Genomic DNA, 15,219 nt, shown 5'->3' on the forward strand with positions numbered 1-15,219 from the left:
CGTGTCCCAACTCAATGATTAAGTCCTATAAGGACTTGATTTTGGTGTCTTTGGCCTGTGAAGAGGCCTTCTCCAATTGGAACTGAGCTGATATGTTATTTAGGGAATTTTGCAATTGGTGAGCTGCAATGGCTTTCCCTGTCAAGGTGGAGTAAATCATCTCCCTTGTCTGCTTGTGCAGCTCAATCTGGTCAATAGGATGTATGTCCTTTTCCAGTACTTCGAAATATATCTTTTTGAAGTTAGCTACTTTTTTTGGTTACTGAGTGGTAGGTTTCACAAATGTCATCTGCATTTTTCCTTCTTTAATAACATAGGCTGACATAAGCCTTTTCTGGTTTGTAGGTGCCATCTTTAGGTACTATGCATAAGTTTGGGCTTTTAGCCTCTCATTCTTGGCTTTTATATCCTTGTACCTTTCTCTAATGTCTTGGTCCTTGTTAGCTGGAATCCTAAATGAGGACACTTCAACACTTTGTTGCCTTTCCAACATCTGAGTATGTGATGTGGAAGGTTCTAGTGTGCCCCCAGAAGGAGTGGCAGGCTTGCTTCTTTCTCTTTCTATGCTGGTGGCCCCAACTTTTTCTTCTGTGAATTCCTGTTCAGAGACAGGATTTAACCTTTTCCTTTTGACTAGGCTGGTCTTTGCATATGTCTATGTGGTTTCTTTGCCTGATGTAGTGGCCTCTTCCCTATTTCTTTTGAGGATTTTTTCCTCATTTAGAGGAGTTTGCAAAGTAGGGGGAGTACACATGTTGGGATTTGGTATACCTGTTTGATTTAATTCCTATGATAGGCCTGGCTGTTCTGATTCTTCTTGCACCTGGGATTCTTCTTCTATATGTGATTCACTTTTTGCCTGGGATTTTCCTTATGCCTGTGATTCTTCTTGGATTTGAGATTCTCCTTGGACTTGAGATTCTCCTGGCACCTGCAGGAAAGAACCCTCATCAAGCCTTTTCTCTAGATCAATTAGAGCATTTTCAACTGCAAATTCAGTGCTATCCCTATCTACTAAAGTATTCTCCACCCATTCCAATTGATTTTCATATTTCTCTATTTCAGGGATTTGGTGGTGAATGTAGGGAGCCATCTCATTTTTCTGTCTTCTATTGCAGATTAAGTCACAGGGATCATATCTCCATTAAGTCTCTGAAGGATTTCCTCTGCTTGTTTTCTAGCTTCCCGGCTATTACATACAAAGAGGCCTAGTTGATCTTTGATTCTGAGCTAGGCCTTCTTTTTGGTTTTAACAAAATGCACCTCATATGAATTGATTATCTGCCTGTAGCACTCCAGAGAAAATAACATCATTGGGAGATATCTAGGCAGTTTATATGGGGCCAATTCACAGCCATAAATCCTAATTTCTGTGTGATTTTGGTGCAAGTACCAATCTCCCACTTTGTGTTGTTTTGATAGTTGCAGGATCCTCCTAATATCTAAACTGATTCTTAGAGGAGGACTTCCTAGTAGCATGGTCACTACAGGATGTACAAAAAGATCTATGAAGTTTGTGTATGGATATGGAGAATCATACTTATGGATCAAAGGAGTCCAGAAAATCACTGACCTAGGATGACCTTTAGTATCAAGCTTTTGGAGAGTAAAGGGGAACTTGTCAGCTTGGTAATATAGGAAAAGGTGGTACAAAACTGAAGAATACTTAAATACTCTCTCAGTACTCATTCTAAGGAATTGGTCATGCATTTTATCAGCTATGAACTTGGCATAATCATACATGATAGCAGGAGGCTATCCTGGAGAGAAAATGGACATGAAGGCTAAGATGATTTCATGTATGTACTCATTGGGGGTATAGCTTAAAACACAAGAAATCATTGCTACTATGTCCTGACCAAACGGGGAAAATATGGTAGCCACATATGGGGGAGGGTCTTTTGGGATATGCTTTTCCTCCTTAATGAAGGTTTGGAACATCGCAGCAAATTTGGCAGTGGTAAGCTTGGGGAATCTATCTAGTAGGTCTCCAATGGAAATAGGGGTTAAGTTATGCCCTGGTTGTAGTTGTAGCATTTCATTGATTGACTCGACAGTGATGGTGAAAAGTATGGTTTGGTCAGGGGAAATCACTACTCTTTGACTAGGAATGTAGTTTGCATGGCAATAATGGACAATTTCCAGAAAGATGTGTACCTCAGGAAATTGATACTTGGGAAAATTAGACTCCAAAAGACCAATTTTATCAGTGTGGTTGAGGTATTGATCTCTATATTGGCAGTATAGTTTGATAGGGGATTTAAGGACAATGTTGAAAAGTGTGCAACAAGAAATGCTTGTTGAGAATGCAACAAGATGATGGAGCTTAGTGAAAAGAGTCACCTTCACTAAGTGGGCCCGCAGGCAAATTATGGCGCAAGTTCTATTTTTGGATCCCAGCAGGGATGATCACAGCATGAGTGATCACAGTATGGGTGATCACAGTATGGGTGATCACAGTATGGGTATGGGTGATCACAGTATGGGTGATCACAGTATGAGTGATCACAGTATGGGTGACCACAGTATGGGTGACCATAGTATGAGTGATCAAAGTCTATTTTTAGACTAGCTGTCAAAAATAGAAAAGTCAAATATTATTGTCTCATAATAATATTTGGACTATAAACTTGATCTTATTCTCTTGGAGCACTTCAGGATGAGCTACGGATGTGGTACATGCAGATCCCAGAAGGAAATACGTGGCTACCTATGGGATGACTAATATTTGCATGCAGGACTTCAGTTAGAACTCAAGTGAATTGAGTTTAGTGGATTGGAGGTGCAGTTGATGGAGTTGTGTTCAGTTTAACTTTGTTAAACTAGTTGTATTTAGTCTAACTAATCAATAGACTAGAGATGAGTTGGGTGAATTAGTTATTAATTAATTCACAAGTTATTAACTCATAATGCAACTATATAATACATCAGTTAACTTAGTTTCATGTCAGTGCATGTTTAGTTCAGCAGGGATAGGAGTTAGAGGATCAGATTGCTATCAGTTGTGACTATAGCTGTGCATGATGATTTGCACAATTAGAGGGATTGAGTATGCCAATGAATTGGCCAATACCAAGAATTGTAGCCTGTGCTCACGTCCAACACAGTGTGAGTGATTATTTGCAGGTCAAATACGAGTTTGGTAAACCATTCTCATCAATTCTTGAGCAGGTATTGAGCTGTGGAGGCAGGCAAGCAATGGGGGAGATTTGGAGATCAGATCTGAGCTGTATTGTGTGTAGCATGAGGAGATAGTACTGAGTACTTGGGATGAGTATTGTACTATGTATTGTTACATGATTCAATCACTATAATATACAGATAGTTGGGGTTTTTAGCGAGATGCTTTCCCCGGGAAAATACTGTGTTGATATGTGTGATTGATGCTTCTATGTGCGCCTGTGAATGTTTATGCTTTTGTAAATTGATGATCAACGTAGAGGAGGTTATTTATTATGCATGTTTCGCTTATAAGTGTATAATCAGGATAATCTCTGTGAATATGTGTCATATTATTCAAAATTTATACATGGTATCGGAGCAGCTTGATTTGTAGAAGAGATTTCTACAGGATATCAAAGTGAGGATTGATCATCGGATCTATTATTCAAGAAGTGTTTACATTTTATTTCTTCAGGCAGAGTTTGTGATCGGGCCAGGTAGCCTCTAGATTCATCCTTCTTTTGGAAGGTGAGATATCCGGTGAATGCCCATACAGTCGATCTTTGTACAAGAAATACTTTGTTCTCACGAATTCTAGATCGGAAGCGGTTGAGTTTTGTGCTGGTGGAATTCGAATTTAATTCCAAAGCAAGAGATGAAAATCAGAAACATTAAGTGTGAGAATGGAGATAGTATGCCCTAGTATCTCACGAAGTTCACCTAATTCCGGGATGAGCTGGAAAGTGTGGGGGTGACTGTCGGATGAGGATGGTGAGTCTAGCACTCCTTGACCTTCCTAAGAGTTGGCATAGCTACCAGGACTCGGTGAATGGAAGGGAGAAACTACCAGGATGGGAGAGAATTTGGTCGGATCTTGTGCAGGAGGATATTAGATGGAGCACTGGAGACGGTTCTTCATCCATGCAGGATGAGGAGAACTGTGCCTTAGCGAGTAAGGTGAAGAAGGGGAAGGAGAAGGTTTCTCTTTCCGAATCTTGTTCTTCCAATGATGGGAAGAAGGTTGACAAATCGAAAGTGTGATGCTTTCATTGTCATGATGGAGACTTGGTGGTTGAGAGGGAGCATACATTACCTCTCAACATGCAGAGCCAGAAGAAGTCTCAGACGATTGTGGAGGAGCCACGATTGGTGCAACAGCTTCAGGAGGTTGTGGAGTAGCCACAACAAGGGAAGCTGAGTGGAGATCGAGTAGAGACATATACTCATGTAGAGACCTCCAGTAGGGGGAATCTTCGAGCCAGGTGGGCTGAGGGATCGCATGCAGCCATACCTCTAGGTAGGAGGTGGGGTGATGTGGATTGATCGTCCCAAGGAGGAGGGGCAGGATCCTTGAGGTACCCAACCTCTTGGATGAGACCTTGCTATGGGAGCCCTGATGTGGAGTAGCAGGAAATGACTGATTGGGTAGAGATAGATGCGGATGGAGTGGCAGAGAGAGTGACATTGCAAGGAATCCCAGGACAGCGCATAGCTAGCAGGCTGCAGCAATGCGAGAGGCACAAGTGTTTTGCACAGTGCTAGGTGGCACAAAGAGGTGTGCAATGGTGCCAGATGCATGGAGATGTTGCAGTAGCACAGATGTCAGAGAGGGAGCACTTGTCAGCAGCAGGTAGAGCTTCAGCATCAGAGGGTGTTTCTAGCCCAACAGGGAGGTCAGTTGGGAGGTGCAGTGCAGATGCAATGCTGGGAGATAGAACTAGCAGCAGTACAGATGTAGTCAGAGATCAAAGTGACAGATGCTAGAGCAGTCAGATACTGAAGAGCATAGAGATGCAGAGTTTTCAGTTGACAGAGGCAATAGTAGTCAGAGACTTTGATGACAGAGCAAGTGGACTGGTCATATGTGTTGCATGGAGAACATTCTAGAGTTACAGGATCGGGTTTGAGAGGAAGCCTTTCTTGTTGATAGGGAGTGTTGAAAAGTGTGCAATAAGAAATGCTTGTTGAGAATGCAACAAGATGATGGAGCTTAGTGAAAAGAGTCGCCTTCACTAAGTGGGCCCGCAAGCAAATTATGGCGCAAGTTCTATTTTTGGATCCCAGCAAGGATGATCACAGCATGGGTGATCAGAGTATGGGTGATCACAGTATGGGTGATCACAGTATGAGTGATCACAGTATGGGTGACCATAGTATGGGTGACCACAGTATGAGTGATCACAGTATGAGTGATCAAAGTCTATTTTTAGACTAGCTGTCAAAAATAGAAAAGTCAAATATTATTGTCTCATAATAATATTTGGACTATAAACTTGATCTTATTCTCTTGGAGCACTTCAGGATGAACTACGGATGTGGTACATGCAGATCCCATAAGGAAATACGTGGTTACCTATGGGATAATTAATATTTGCATGCAGGACTTCAGTTAGAACTCAAGTGAATTGAGTTTAGTGGACTGGAGGTGCAGTTGATGGAGTTGTGTTCAGTTTAACTTTGTTAAACTAGTTGTATTTAGTCTAACTGATCAATAGACTAGAGATGAGTTGGGTGAATTAGTTATTAATTAATTCACAAGTTATTAACTCATAATGCAACTATAGAATACATCAGTTAACTTAGTTGCATGTCAGTGCATGTTCAGTTCAGCAGGGACATGTGTTAGAGGATCAGATTGCTATTAGTTGTGGCTATAGCTGTGCATGATGATTTGCACAATTAGAGGGATTGAGTATGCCAATGAATTGGCCAATACCAATAATTGTAGCCTGTGCTCATGTCCAACATAGTGTGAGTGATTATTTGCAGGTCAAATACGAGTTTGGTAAACCATTCTCATCAATTCTTGAGTAGGTATTGAGCTGTGGAGGCAGGCAAGTAGCGGAGATTTGGAGATCAGATCTAAGCTGTATTGTGTGTAGCATGAGGAGATAGTACTGAGTACTTGGGATGAGTATTGTACTATGTATCGTTACATGATTCAATCACTATAATATACAGATAGTTGGGGTTTTTAGCGAGATGCTTTCCCCGAGAAAATATTGTGTTGATATGTGTGATTGATGCTTCTATGTGCGCCTGTAAATGTTTCTACTTCTGTAAATTGATGATCAATGTAGAGGAGGTTATGTATTATGCATGTTCCGCTTATAAGTGTATAATCAGGATAATCTCTGTGAATATGTGTCATATTATTCAAAATTTCTACAGACAAAGGTGTTCTTGATTTGGAAATCTTTATCAGCAAGGGGAAGGTGGTCTAAGTCCAGGTGAGGGGTAGAAATTGGTCTGACATCCATGGAAATTGGGGCTGCCATTCTCAGTTATTGTGGATTTGAGAATGGGGGAGGTAAATTGTCAGTATTCAGGGTAGTCGTGGTTCAATTCCAGGTGGGTTTTAAGTTACTAAAGTTTCCCTTTAATTTCAATTAAGAAAAATTAGTGATTGGTTCGAAAATTAATAGGGCTTTCAATGGATTCTGGCTTAAATACCTGGAATTGAAAAAATCGGGTCTCAACTAGGTAACTGGCAATTCTGAACGGTTGAAAAGGCTTCAATCAGGCTGGAAGGAAATCTGGGATATTTTGGCGTCTTCAAAGTGCAATTGTACGCGGGTTGATGACTTTCAACATTCACAGGCGTGTGCATGGAAAATTACTGTTAAAAACGATAAAAACAATGATTTGGGGATATTTTGGATTTATGTGCGAAAAGTAAATCTGGTGGGTACGGGTGTACAGTGACCGTTTGTCGCATAGCGGGGTGAACAGTGGTAGTTTTGGTGCGTTGCAGGCTGGCAATAAGTGGATTACTTAGCACAAATTTTGGGCACTTGGCGATATTGGGGGGAGGCCGCTCGATTCCATTCATCGAGCGCCACGTCGCTTCAGGGGCCTAGCAAAAAACAACCCATTTTGGGTGGGAATCATTCGGATTTCGGGACCTTTCGAAATCAACATGGGCCATCGGATGGGGAGAGGAGAGATCGTGTGGTGGTCGGGCGTGGGAGTTCCACGAAAGGTAATGGAGGGGCCCGACAGGCAATTAAGCGCGGCGTTTTAGTTTTAATGCATGATTAAGGCGGGGGTTAAAGCATCGGGAGGGCTTTAATTGGGTTTACTAACTAACTAATTGAGGATCGTTAATTAGTGGGTCCAGGGTAAGAAACCTTAGTTTATATAATTAAACTAGGGTGGGACTAATTAATGATGCATGATTTAATATATATACGGGAAAAAGGTTTTATTAGGGATTTAATAAATACGTTAATAACTTAGTCAAATGAGCAGAGGGAGGACATACCCTAAGCATACGATTTTCATGTTTTTAATGCTTTCCGATAATCGCATAAAACTTAGGATATAGTGTTTTTTGTGGTTTTTTGATATGAAAAATGTGTTATGTGGGGGAATAAATACTTTCCCTAAGTAAAGTGATTTAACCTTAGGAAAGAATATTATTTAGGGAAAATGAATGAACTGAAGGGGGGAATGAGTGTTTATGAGGGGATTTTAGTACTTATTGCCTATAAGTCATTGAGTTGAGGGTCCAGTCCCTCCAAAAGTCAAAGAAATGCTCTGAGTCCCTTTGACTTAGGGTTTTTAAGTACCTTGATCTTTATTTTGGGAAATTAATTAAGTAAAAAGGTGAAAATGAATGAAGGGAGTTAATTAATTGACTTTGATATCCATCTACGTGCTTGAGTGCCTATTCACATTTGGAACTTTTATGCTGAAAAAGATGATGCACATGCTTTTGTCTAATCAATCATCAAAATTCTGCAACCTTTCTTTTACTTACCCATCTACTCATCCTCCCATTTTTACTTCTCTTTATTAGGGTGCATTTAAGCTAGCAAACCCTTATCAAACATTTTTCTTTTTCTTTACAATAGTAAACTAACTAAATCTAACCTTATTACATCCAAGGGCTCGGATTAAACAATTGAGCTCCTTTTATTTACTCTACCTAATCTACTTATCTGCCAAGATTAAACAGTTTGGTCAGATTTTATTCTCTATCTATGGACATGCAATTAAAACATGAAATAGCCAAGTTTAAAAATTTTGACTATCATGGATTGTGGCAAAGATTACAAGCTGCACATAATAATTTTTTTTTTTTTACAAAAGTAAATAGTAGTGGCATTTTGACTTGCACACTTTCATAGTCTTTTTATTTCTTAGGGTTCATATTTGTTATCTTTTTTTTTTTTACCTTTTTACTCTTTTTGTCCTTTGATTTTTCTTTTAGGACATACCCTCTTTACATTTTTTAATTTCTTGAATATGGAAAACGTTTGTAGAAAGCAAAGGTATGTACATATTACATGTTTAATCTCAGTCATTCAAAAATTATGACTCCTATTGGTATAGGAACCTAACAGAGTATTTGTGGCTCCTTTGTCATTTTCGAGGCGTGTTTGTCAAAAAAGGGGTAGAAGTGATACTGAAAGGGGTTGAAAGGTGCCACTCAGGAAAGGGAATAATTGTCAACTCAACAAGGTAAGGCTAAAGGGCACGAGGACTCAACAGTGCGGATTCAAGGTGGCAATAAAGAGATCAAATAGGTTGGCTAGAGTAGGGGTCTAGGTCATATGAATGAGAGGCAACCCTGAGCACTAAAGCAACAAAACGAGAGGACATGCCCATGGACCTTCAAGATAAAAATGACTAAGTAAAGCAAATACAAGCCAAAGAAACCAAAGAAATAACTCACATGAGGTAACACTGAGCAAAAATTGAAACAGGTGATCATATTTCCTAAATCTGAGTGCAAGGGAACTGGTGGACACTACACACTGAGGGCCAGACTAATTCATGAATCGGATTGCTCCAAAACTAGCTAGCCACCTCGATAATGAGCCCCCACCACCCACATTTCTCACACTACAAACACAATCTCGATTCTAGGGCCACCACCACTTCCTTACAAATATAGACAGGTCTTGAATTGATGTTCACAGGGTAGGTTAAGTCAAGGGGACCTGGTCCTTCACCCCAAGGAAAGATAGAAATAACAAATGGGAATAGTAAGGCATACTGAAGTGTGGAAAGTTTCCATAGTGACAAAACGAAAATGGAAAATCCATCCCTTTGGCTCAACATAATGAAAATCACAGGCATTTCTAAATCCTTTGAATCAACCTTCATGCTACACAATGAGTGAGATGTGTGGAATACCATTGAATTCATAGTGAAATCATATGAGGGACAAGTAGAATATGGGATGGTTATGCCTCCCTCTCTATTCAGTGAGGTGACAATTAATCTATCCCAATGGCATCTAAAATGAAAATCATATTTATTAATTAAAAAATAAATGATAAGTTTTTAATGTGTTTTGTTAACTTGTATTATTAGACTTTATATATTTAATCCAACCATAAATATAGAGAGAGAATGGCACTCTAATCAAAGCAATGTTTCTAAAAGAGTTTATCATGGTGTTTTTTCCAATTTCTTATTAATCATATTTATTCATTATTTATCATTATATGATTTTTTGTAAATAGATTATATTTTTTTATTTGATGTAGATACTATAAATGGGTATTTATTAATATATATTTATTTTAAATTTATATTTATTAAAATTAAAAGGATAAAAAAATAGCGTGTAATTTTTATCATTTAATTCTTTTATATTAATTTATTTATTAAAAAAAAATATTTATCTTGATGTTTGATGAATGAAAATTTTAAGATAACCTAAATTGGTTTAATTTTTATATGTTGTCGCATACATAATATATATGTAGGTAATTATTTTTATTTTATTTTGCACCGAGAGTAGAAAGGTGCTTTAAATTATTATTTTTAATATAATTTTATGTACATCACTTCGTACTAGAGTGGATGACATCTCTTAATGTTATGAGCCTTAAGAAGAAAAATATTAATGTGAATTAATTTTTTAAATAAAAGTATACCATTTTAATACTGAAAATTATGATTATTATGAGCATTAGATAGATAATAACTACAGATTAAAAAGGATATATACTACATGATACTAGAATTACATTTATAAACAATAAATGAGATAGGAAAGGAGAATTAGTTCATTATATTTAAAGAAAGTCCATTTTATTCAATAAAAAAACCCAAGGCAACCTAATAAATTAAAAGTTTTATCTATAAACCAAAAGGATGAATCGTAATGGCAATGGTATTTCTACATTGTCTAGACAACTTAGTAAGTACAACATAAATGAGATCTAAATAAAATCATGAATGTTGAAACATCTCATTTATAAAACCAAAATTGATGAAAAAGAGGAATGAGGTGATCATCTAGGAACAATCTCTAGAAATGGGATCACATGGATTTTCTTAAATTGTACATAATATTGTGCAAATTTGTAATGTACCTTTCTAAATGATCACTCCATGAGAACGACTCAATAACCTATTATGATTCCCATAGGTTATAGCTGGTTAAAAAGGGAATCAATTAATTATTTAAATGTGATTTGGATGAAAAGGCAACATGTGAAGGCTATAGTTGGTTAAAAAGGGAATTAATTAATTATTTAAATGTGATTTGGATGAAAAGGCAACATGTGAAGGTGACATTGATTTAGTCGAAAAGGTATATATATATATATAGAGATGATTATAAAGGTTCAATTTTTGATTGTTTCTTTCTTGCTTTTACAACAAGTATTCTAGCTCTCAAATTAGATAAAGCATTATATGAATGATTTTTCTGTTTTTCTTGGCCTGGATGATGCAACTAAGAAAAAAGAGAGGAAAATAAATAATTATTTTGAATGAAATGAGTAATAATATTATGACACTCATGGTATTTTGACCCATGATATAGATCCATGACATTCTGATGATAAAAGAGAGACCAGAGCTCACTCTTGCAACATGCATAATCATTTCCTCATATTTATTTGGAGAGCTCTTCTGGTTTTAGAGTGCTAAGGGTGAAACTCTTGAGCGAATTGGTGTTGGGTGCAGTCTTTAAGCATATCTTAGACACCTCTTTCCCTATTTTTGATCATTTTCTCTCTTTAAACCTATGAACTTTATGTCACAAATGCCACTTTCCCTGGTTATAAGAGCAATATTTTCTCCAACATATTATTTTGCCATTTTCTATTAAATATTGAATGAAGTAATGTCTTTTTGGGATGACTAACCAGGGTAATTGTGGAAGAGGTCTTCTGGTTATTTTTCTTTCAGGTGTTGCCCATATACTAAGGACTAAGGGATGAACAATTGTTGTTGTTACTTGTTGTTACACTCTGAAGATTTGTTGTTACATTCTGAAGTTTTGTTGTTACACCTCGAAGTTGTTGTTGCACCATGAGGATGTTGTTACACCACAACTGCCAAGGACTGTGATTGTTGTCTTAAAAGACAGTTGTTGAGAATCATGAAATTATCTACGGGTGGTTAAAGGATCTGAGCGATTATGATTGTAGAAGATGGTGTAACTTTGATAGGTCTTTTATTTGGAAATTGTTTGTAACGATTTCTATTTTACTCTTAATATTGATCAGCATGAGAATTGTGAGATTCTCATGACTGATATGTTCCCTAATTTTTTGGGCTTGTAAAACTTTATAAAAAGGGGACGGAAATTTTTTAAACAACACCGCTATTTTGATCTTGTAACTTTTAGTCATTTCTAATACAAAACACATCTGGTGATGTTTACACAGATTTCATGTTGAGTTTTAAACTAGTTTTCGTTCTATCCCTGCACCCTGCTAGGGAGGAAGGGCCCTCCTCTTTAGCAGGGATCGCAACAGTAGTAGATTAATTGTTTTTATTTCTTTTAGTGTGGATTTATTATTGTCGTTGTATAAATTGTAGCACATATGCACTTTTGTTTTCAAATTCGTTATATGTTGTTACACAGGATTGGATAGAACTACAATATTTAATCAGTTTGATAAACTTTCATTAATAATGTGTGGTGTGCTTGTTCTTTGAGAAAAACACGAAGTGTGATGAGTGGGTTTCATTCCTGTAGTATGTTTTTTTTTTAATTTTTGCATGAGTTCTTTAAGTTCTGCAATTGTGTTCAACAACATTTCTTTCATTTCTTTCCCTGGTTGTTATGTATCGGCACAAACAGTGCATACACCTTTGAAATAAAAAGACTTACCCTAGTTGACAATTAAATGATTATAGTTCAGTCAAATTAAAAAGTGATTAAACCGTCTAAACATTTTGGCATCATTTCCAGGGAAGGTTGTAGAGATACAACCAGCCAGTGATTTTCTTTTGAGTTTTTTTTATGTTCCTAATTTTGCAGGTGTTGAGTGGTAAGACGAGAGGTAAGAACTTGTACATCACTCTAATATACTTGAGTGGGCTTGCCCCTATAATAATTAAGATACTTAGAGTGTGTTAGTGAGTTTATTTATTTATTTATTTCACAATGTGTCTCTAATTTTACAGGTGTTGGGCGGTAAGATGAGAGGTAAGAACCTGCACATCGCTCTAACATACTTGAGTGGGCTCACCCCTACAATAATTAGGACACTTAGAGAGTGAAAATAATTATACATTGGGTCCATGTATAGGATGTATGAGTGGAAAAGAAGCAACCCATAGAGATAACAATAAACCTACAGGAAAGAGGGGTCGACCTAAGAATAAGAAAAATATTGATCAAGGGAGGACTACATACATTCAAGAATTGATCTCAAAAGTAGAGAAGGAACAATCAACATCGCATAGAGACGTAAGGAAAATAGGGCCACAAAAAGCTACTACATCTGTATCAAAATTAGGAATCTTTGGTTCCTCTATTCTAGGACCCCATCCTCCTCAAACCAGTCTACAATCTCCTAGTACTGCAATTCAGGAATAACAAGGAGAGACTAGTACTCAGGACTTTGGATTAGAAGGACAAGGGGAAACCAGTGGGAATTACCAGGAGTCAGAATCAGAACAACATTCTTTCACTTTCCAATACCCTGATTTAGGAAGTGTAGTAAAACAACCAGCCCCTGAACACTCTGAGAAATCATCACAAGAATCTTTATATGCGGACCATCAATATGAAAAATCTCTAGAAGAACCTTCACCAAAAGAAGAATTAGGATAAAAATCGACGGGGAAGGCCCTGGTTTGCCACTGTGGATGCATTTATAGGTTGTAGGTTGGGCTTTATGAAAATTTAGATGGCTAGGCCAAAACCTCAGCCTTTATCCCCCTGCAAAACCAAGTAAGGATTTAGGAAATCCCTTATGGGATGAATTTGAACCCGAATCAAATTACTCCCAGGCACTTCTTACCCTCGGTAAAGCCCAGTACTTTAAGAATGAGACAAAAGATGATATTATAAATGGTTTTATTAGTAATCCTATTTCTGTTACTTCTATTGAGGACTCGGGGGGGAGGGATGTTGTGGAATACTTGAGCCTTGAACATATGAAAACCACTCCAAACATCAAGAGAAACCCGATCGAAATAGATCTAAGTTAAAATCTGAATGTTAATCTGAACCTGACTTCCAAAGAAAACAAAATGTTAACAAAATGTTGTTACAACTGTTACAGAAGTATAAAAAGGCATTTTCATGGGATTACACAGACATGAAAGGAATTCATCCTAGCTTATGCACTCACCATATCTATTTAAAAGAGGATTTAAATCTAGTTAGGCAGCCACAATGATGTATGAACCCAACACTTAAGGAGGTAGTAAAAGAAGAATTGTAAAAACTCCTAAATGCCAACTTCATCTATCCCATTTCTGATAGTCAGTGGGTATCCCCACTTGTCATCATTCCTAAAAAGAATGGAAAGTGGAGAGTCTGTGTAGACTATAGAGAACTTAACAAGGCCACCCAAAAAGACCATTTCCCTTTGCCATTCATAGATCAGGTCCTTGATACCTTGTCTGGAAAGAAATTATTTTCATTTCTAGACAGGTTTAGTGGTTACAATCAGATACAGATTGCCCCAAAAGATCAGGATAAAACCACCTTTACCTACCCTTGGGGAACCTTTTCATACAGATTTCTTCCTTTTGGACTCTGTAATGCGCCAACAACTTTCCAAAGGGTGATATTGGGGATATTCTCAAATTTGTTAAATGATTGTTTAGAAGTATTCATGGATGACTTTACACCTTATGGTGATGCCTTTGAAACAACATTAGTTAATCTTGAAAAAGTACTAGAACGATGCGTACAAACTAATGTTTCTTTAAGTACTGAAAAATGTCACATGATGATGAATGAAGGAATTGTGCTGGGACATTTTATCTCTGCTGATGGAATTAAAGTGGACCTTGCTAAGATAGAGGTAATTTTGAAAATTCCAGTTCCCAAAACACAAAAAGAGGTACGTAGTTTTTTGGGACATGCAGGGTATTATAGAAGGTTTATAGAAAAAATTTCAAGAATTGCATCCCCTTTATTTTCTCTTCTTATTAAAGATGTGGAATTTGTTTGGACAGGGAAATGCGAGCAAGCCTTTACAAAATAAAAAAATTGTGTATCAGTAGCCCCTATTTGTTAGGAACAAATTAGAGTTTTCCATTTCATATATCCACAGATGCATTTGATACTGTTGTGGTAGATGTATTGGGTTAGCTAGAGGATAAAAAACTATATGCCATCTACTACATAAGCAAGAATTTGACTCCAACTGAACTGAACTACACAGTGATAGAAAAATAATTTCTTGCAGTAGTGCATTCCATCAACAAATTTAGACACTACAATACAAGATATCAAGTGTTTGTGCACACTAACCACTCTATCATTCGTTTTCTAATGAATAAACCAATCACTAATGGTAAGGTTACACGTTAGTTATTGTTGTTACAAGCATTTGATATAACAATCCTAGATAAACCTGGGAAAGATAATGTAGTGGCTGATTTTCTTTCTAGGATGACTATTGGTAATGAATGAATTTCTGTTGAAGATTATTTTCCTGGTGAATATATTTTTTCTATTTCAAATCACCATGGTATGTAGACATAGCTAATTATCTTGCTGCGAGAATATTCCCACATGATCAAGAGCTCAAGATTTGCCAAAAAATAAAAGTTGTTAGAATGGTGTGGAACCTAAACGAAAACATAGATATCATCATCCTGAATCCCGTGCAACTT

This window comes from Pinus tabuliformis, chromosome J, assembly GCF_031772625.1.
Source record: "Pinus tabuliformis cultivar Carrire ecotype Pingquan chromosome J, CPIR1, whole genome shotgun sequence".
Taxonomy (NCBI): Eukaryota; Viridiplantae; Streptophyta; class Pinopsida; order Pinales; family Pinaceae; genus Pinus; species Pinus tabuliformis.